Below are 6,987 nucleotides of genomic sequence, written 5' to 3'. Positions count from 1 at the left end.
GGGAAAGAGAGAGGTGTTGAATGTGTATGTACAAGGGTCATTGCTATTATTTCATTGCATACTTTACGACAACACAGTCTGATTTCTTGTTATCAAGTATGACTGAATTTAGTCATTCTATTAAGTACTACATGTTGGGTCAGCCCTAAGTGGTTCTGCAGGAAATTAGGTTTGGATTCTGGGAGGTGGTAAAGAGTGTTGAGGCTTTAAAGAACTTTACAGGTCACAATCACAATGAAGATTATTTACTTAAGTAACTCCATAAACATTGCATTTGTGTTTAGCTTTTCATTGTGTTCCAAATATGATTACTTAGGTTATGAACATTCAATGATACTTGATGTTGTAAAACAGCAAGACAAGTTTAAGGCTATGTCTTTCAGATGAATGGCATGAAATGTTATGTAGTGTTATACTTTACCTCTAAATTTTTCTATGAGCTCACTCAGACCCCACTGACTTAGTTTGTCACAAACAAAGTCATCCATGACCACAACCAAAAACTGAAAGACAGATTATGTTTTAAAACTACAGTAGTTATATGTTTCACTAGTTTAGAAAATAGATGTTTAGGTGTTAAGAAAAGAAAATAAGTTAAAAAGCTTACCTTGTAAAGAACAAATTTATTGCAAAAATTGTTCACTCATCAAAAAGAAAAGAAAGTCTGAAATTAATCATAAAAGGCTTTCTGACCAAGGTAAAGTTGATTCCTATGAGGTTCACGTGTAGAATGACAGAAAGCAGAATGTGGAGTAGAGGAACAAGAGGGTGTGGCATATCGGGACTCGGAGAGACAGAAGGGGAAAAGTCATTTATTTTCATCAAGAAAATGTTTATTTAAAAAAAAAATCATTATACAGACTATGAAAGCACTGAAACTGCACCGAGAAGTAAAAAAGAAAAAGAATAAGAAACCCCCAAAGAATAAAAGAAAACAATGTTTTGTTGTCTCAATGCTTTGAGACGTGCATGCAAAGCCACCAATAATTCCTGTCGTTGGTGTGCTATGGTAAAAATGTTCATACATCTGTTTCTGTAGGGACTTGTCTAGACTAGTTATGGTGAACTGGTACAACAAATATGAATACTTTAGTTAAGAAACCACAAATAGAAGAATACAATTTAAAAGAGGTAAATAAACAGACAATAAATCCACAAAGATCCTAAGGTGTAGGAAGAGTACAGATGGCTGTCAAAAGGTTTTTATTTCCCCTGAAGCAATTTCATTCTAGGATTTACTTCATAACTTCTTTTGTAAAAGTAAAAAAAAAAGCAATAAAAAATTGGGTGGAGACCTGCCTGGCAGTTATATTTCAGTTAAACTTCCAACAGAATAGACAAACATCACAAACACCACAGATGTCTTTTTCTGCTTTGGATCATCTTTTGAGTTTATTGTGAGTTTCTACTGAGCTACAGCAGAGAGGAAATTATATTACAGGAGTTTTTTCTTCCTTTATTGCTGAATTGTTTTTCTAGATGTGATGATATTGGTAAACAAAGTACTGAGCAACACAGATGATTTCAACATTAAAATTACACATAGACTTCAATTAAACATTAGTCAGTGTTCTGTCTATCTAAAGTAATCCATCTACTTTACCACTTTACAGTTATCAATTTGTAAAGAGCATATGGGCAGGAAATGCTGGTTACAAGGATTAAAAACTCTAGAGGCTCTGCAGCTCCTTTGGTTTGAAACAACTGCACAACAATATCGACAAACAACAATAATTTCCAAATCAGGGCATAGAACAAAAGAGATACCGTATCAACCCAACCCCCTTACTTATATTACTTACTACTTACTTACTTACTACTATATTACTTGAAATTGTTTTATTCAAAGTCAGAGCATCAAGTTTCCAGGGTGGGCAGACCAGCTGCCATTAGGCTGTGTATATGTTTTACACATATTTTGATATCAATTATCAATGTCAAATAAATATAGGTATTTGATTTAAGCCCATCAACAATTATCATTTTTAACTGATGCAGTGATGCAGTGTGATGCAGCCAGTGATGTGGTGTCGTATATTTACCTTTGAATGTTTATACCAACTCAACCAGTCCCTACTGGTTTATTTTCTTTGAAACGAAACAATCCGTTCTTTGCTTTGGTATCTGCGTGCAAGTGTTCACTAATTTCTCCCCCTGGCTTGCTGTGGGAACAGATCTCATATGTTATAGCTGTTTCCTGTCTGGACTTGTCTCGATCAGTCATAATGAGCTGCGACAACAGACATAAATACTTTAATTAAAAAAAAAAAAACGGTAGAATAACTTTTAGATGAGGTAAATAACTGGAAAGTGAAACCACAAAGGTTCTATATATATATCTTAACTGCTTTTATCAAAGAACAACAGGAATCAGAAAATGGGTGGACCAGTTACCTTCCCGGCAGTTATATTTCCATTAAATGTTCAACAGAACAGAGCAACATCATAAATATCCTCAAACTTTTCTGAAGTCATAAGACATATTACGATTTTGACTTTGGCTGATGACACTGCGGTGGTGGGCCTCATCTTAGACGACAATGACCAGGACTATAGAGAGGAGGTGGAGCAGCTGGTGGGCTGATGTAGAGACAACAGCCTGATCCTGAACGTGGAGAAGATGAAGGAGATCATTGCCAACTTCAAAAAGAACTGGCCCAGCCATATTCCACTGCTCATCGAAAGCTCAGCTGTAAAGGTGGTCAGCAGTACCAAGTCCTGGGGTACACATCACATTCAACTCATTTGGACTGTTTACACCACCTCACTGGTTAAGAGGGCACAGAAGCACTTGCATTTCCTGTAGAGGATGAGGAAAGCCTACCTGTCCCCACCCATCCTTCTACAGAAGCACCATAGAGAGCATTCTAAGCAGCTGTCTCACTGTGTGGTGTGGAGGCTGCAGCGCCTCAGACTGAAGAAGTGAGAAGAGGGGTAAGGACAACTGAGAGGATCACTGGGGCTCCTCTTCCCTCCATTAAAGACATTTCATCCCAGCGCTGCATGTCCAGAGCCCGTAACAGCATCAGTGACCCTTCACACCCCCACCATGGACTGTTCTGCCTGCTGCCCTCTAGGAAGAGGCTTCACAGCATTCAATGCAGGAACGTCAGGTTCTGCAGCAGCTTTCTCCCCGCTGCCATCAGACCGTTGAACTGTTTAAACTCTATTCAAAATACTAACCAAGACTCCCACTTGTAAACATCATATTTGCACTACATGGCGGATTTTCTTTTTTATAATCCCTTTATATAGAACTGAATGCAATGTTTCTACTGCATTTTGCACCATGTCTTTAAACTGTTTACCTTTTCACCTTCACTGTGGAAATGTTAATTTCACTGTTGTAAGCTTCCCATTCACTGTTGAAAAACGTATGCATTGAAACTTCTTTTTGTTTACACTGTGTATATACCATGAAAATAAAGTTTTTGAGGGGAAAAACCTATGGTGATTACACAATTTTATTCTGGGTGGTATATATCTGTAGCTTTAGCTTAGAATTTAGTATCAGTGTGCATGCGTGAACACCTGGACCCAAACTTACGTGGTGTGGTTGCATGGGTATGTTCGCGTAAAAAGGATTTACAAAGCTTCTTCAGGGGGAGAATATGCTCAGTAGCAGGTGTTCAGTGGCCCCAGACTTAGGGACCTGATAGAATAAGAGTTGACATGAGTCCCAGATATCTAGAAGAACCCCAGATCATTTGGACACAAGGAAGGCAGACATAGGGATAGCCGCACCTAGCAGAGAAGGGCAGACAAAAGCACCCGGAGCCCGACCCCCAAGGGGCCAAAGCCCAAAGGGGTCTTGTCCAAGATGGACCCTGGTCAGAGCCCCGGGGTCGGAGGTCTGGGGGCATAGAATTCCCCACCTCCCACCCTAAAAATTGTGTCTAAATGCATTCCAACAACCAAGAACCACAGGCGCACATGAGCATCAGAAGCAAACCAAAAGCCTGACTCACCTCTAGTGCCCCAAGTATGCCCACCCTGATGTCCTACATATGTGTGTCTTGGAAATGTTAAAAATGATAAATGATGCTGACTAATGTGTTAAAAAAAATTAGGGCAAAGGCCAGCACCAGCATGGGAGGAGCCACTCATTTGATGATTGCTACTCCAGGATCCTATGTGTGCAGCACTGTGATTAAGCAGATCAGGGGAAGCATCCGAGATCGGAAGCAGAGAACTGGGAAGGGGTTCTCCCAGAGAGCCAACTCACCTAATGCCCTTAATAGACATCTTGTTCTCCAGCCTCAACAAGGGGATCGAGGCACCAAGTTTTAGGGGCAGACCAAAACCCATACCCGGGGCCCCAAGTCCCCCCCATCACTCCCCAACCCTCAAATGCCAACCGCAGCTCCAATACCTTGTCCCTCGTCTTAGAAAGGGAGAGCCATTCCCCAGATAAGGAGAGGCCAGGGACTGGGCAGTGGAGATAGAGCATACTAATCCTCATTTTTCTTAGGTCTTCAGCTAAAATGTGGGGGTTTATCTTTCCAGAGAAATCTGGTACTGGAACAATCTAGAGATTTAAACCATTCTGATTATGGTTCACTTGGAATCATCAAAAATAGGTTATTTATTTTTGGCAAGAGCATAATTTTTATTGAAGCTATCCTTTGTACCAAAAAGTGATATGGTAGGGATTTCCATCTGGCAAAATCATCTTCTACCTTTTTTAATAGTGGGATGTGGTTTAATTTTATCAAATCCACCAGTTATATGTTGATAACTACATATTTTATATTCCCTGTGTTGGGGTCTGGGAGTATGTTCTATTTTCTTCTGCAGTTTTCAAGACCATCATCCAGAGGTCATCTGAGAGCATTGTTGGTTGGGTTGCACTGATTGATTGCCTGCACCTGTTCCTCATCAGCTCCAGACTATTAAAGAAGTTTGCTCCCAGTACTTCAATTACTGATTTAAGTGGTAACTTCTGGCCCTCTAGACTCTTAGCATATTTTTTACTGGTTTTGACTAACCTTACCTGGTTTCCCCTTTGTTTCATTCAGGATCTAGAAGCTCATTTGGATTCTGTTTCTGAGCAAATCTTCCTACATCCAAAATTCTGTACATACTTGCTGTGAATTCTCTTGTGCAACAACTGGCTGGCAGCTACTGACTACTCTCATGATCCACCCTCCAACATCCTCTTAAAACTCTTCTACCCTCCTCAGCCATTACCACCTCGGATTCAACCCTTAAGCCCCAACTCCCAGATCCCATTTAAACTCCTCCCTGATGGATCCACCTCATATCCCAAGTCTCTCTTCTTCAAAATCAACCTGCCATTCACGTTCAGCTTAAATCTGATTTGCCTGTTCTTCCGGAGTTCCAGTCACCTAAGCAACTTCAAACAACCTTGGCAATATTTATGTATTTTGTGTAAATAAACCTTTTAAAGACAGCGTTGTTTCCAAGAATCTGCATGTGGGTTAGACCAGTGACACTAGTGTGCCATGAGAGATCATCAGATGCGCTGTCGGAAAATATCTAATATCACCTACTTAGAGAATTACGTTAAACTATGACACCTTAATGCAGTTGCAAATAGGAGGTCTTTACAAAACAAAAATGAATAGGTAAGACTGGATTTTGACCAATTTATAGAGTAATCTGAGATTTGTCACGGTTGGGCTGAGGTTTTGAGGACACAAAAGCAGAGATCAGGAGGTAGAGGCGAGTCTTGAAGATTTAACAAGTTAACTGTGGCAAAAATCCAAAAAGCAAAGCACAAAAACAAAAGGAATAAAAAACCAGAGAACTTCACGGGAAAACTCACGTGGGGAGCCTGGAAAAGATGAACAACCAACACTGAGGAACTGCACAGGGAGAGAATATATAAGAGACAAAACAACAACTGGACTAATGTGCTGACAAAGAACAGGTGTCGATGGAAGCATCTAGAAGAAAGCCAAGAGGAAAGGAAACAAACACAAGGGGGCAACAGAGAGTAATTCAAGAAAAACACATTGCTAGAAAACAACTACAAATACAGAGAAACTAAAATAAACCTAAACAGAGTGCATTATAGATAGGTGTTATTTATTGCATTTTTTCTTAGTTTTTAATTTTGCGTTATTTCCTTGTACAAAACCATAATCAACACAGAAACACAATCAGTTTATCCTGTTTTTAGTTTTATTTAAGTCATGATTTTCTCAGGGGTGGAAAATATCATATTTAATCAGATATTATTTTGGTTGTTATATATTGTTTATGAACACAAGCCCTACTAGCTGTGTGTTGGAACAATTGTGATATCCAAAATATATTCTGGAGTTATTAGCTTTTGTTAAAATTTTCTATATTTTGACGCTCCACGAATGTCAAAGGTTATATTTTCTTCTTTTATAAGCTTGGACATCTGGTATTGGATTCTTAGGTTTCATTATTCATTTAAGATTTCATCATTCAGTGGTGAGAGCTGATGTTAATTCTTTCACACGGTTTTTCAATGATGGCTCTAAGTTTATTCTCATATACATGCAGAATGACTGTTATATTCGATGACCACCAAGCTGGGACACCAATTAAATGTTATATTCAATGGGCCCACCCTGGGACGCCAATTAAATGTTGTGATTTTATGTTCTGTTCAATTCCCATGCCAGCTGGGAAATTATATTTCTGATACTTTAAGATGTTTATTGCCCTCGCCAGTAGGGGTGGAAAATATCTCATTTATTCAGATATTATTTTGGCTGTTATATATTGTTTATGAACACACGCCCTACTAGCTCTGTGTTAGAACAATAAATGAAAGAGTGATTCGAGCACTACTCATGGTCAAACAGTTATTTCTGCACATACATGGAATAAATTCACCATAACTTTTGTTCTAATTTAGAGAAATTGGAATGTTTCAAACCAATTCACAATGCAAGTCCATGAGGTGAATAAAACATTGTTTGGCCAAATAATGTTTTATTAAATGATTTTCTTAATCAAGAACCAATAACCTTTAGTCTAATGATTCTT

The 6,987-nt window shown here is 38.9% G+C and overlaps 1 long non-coding RNA gene across 1 annotated transcript in view; it reads right to left on the bottom strand.

Annotated features, from left to right (window-relative positions):
* LOC107104689 overlaps nt 1–504 on the bottom strand; it is a 1,041-nt gene extending 537 nt beyond the window's left edge. Inside the window, exon 1 of the long non-coding RNA XR_001482278.1 lies at nt 422–504. This is a non-coding gene — a long non-coding RNA (uncharacterized LOC107104689). The remainder of the gene's footprint in view (nt 1–421) is intronic.
* Between the last annotated feature and the right edge of the window lie 6,483 nt (nt 505–6,987).

Source organism: Cyprinodon variegatus, unplaced genomic scaffold (assembly GCF_000732505.1).
Source record: "Cyprinodon variegatus isolate N-32 unplaced genomic scaffold, C_variegatus-1.0 Scaffold1847, whole genome shotgun sequence".
NCBI lineage: Eukaryota > Metazoa > Chordata > Actinopteri > Cyprinodontiformes > Cyprinodontidae > Cyprinodon > Cyprinodon variegatus.
The sequence above is the reverse complement of the archived record's forward strand: the minus strand, read 5'-3'. Positions and strand labels throughout refer to the sequence as shown.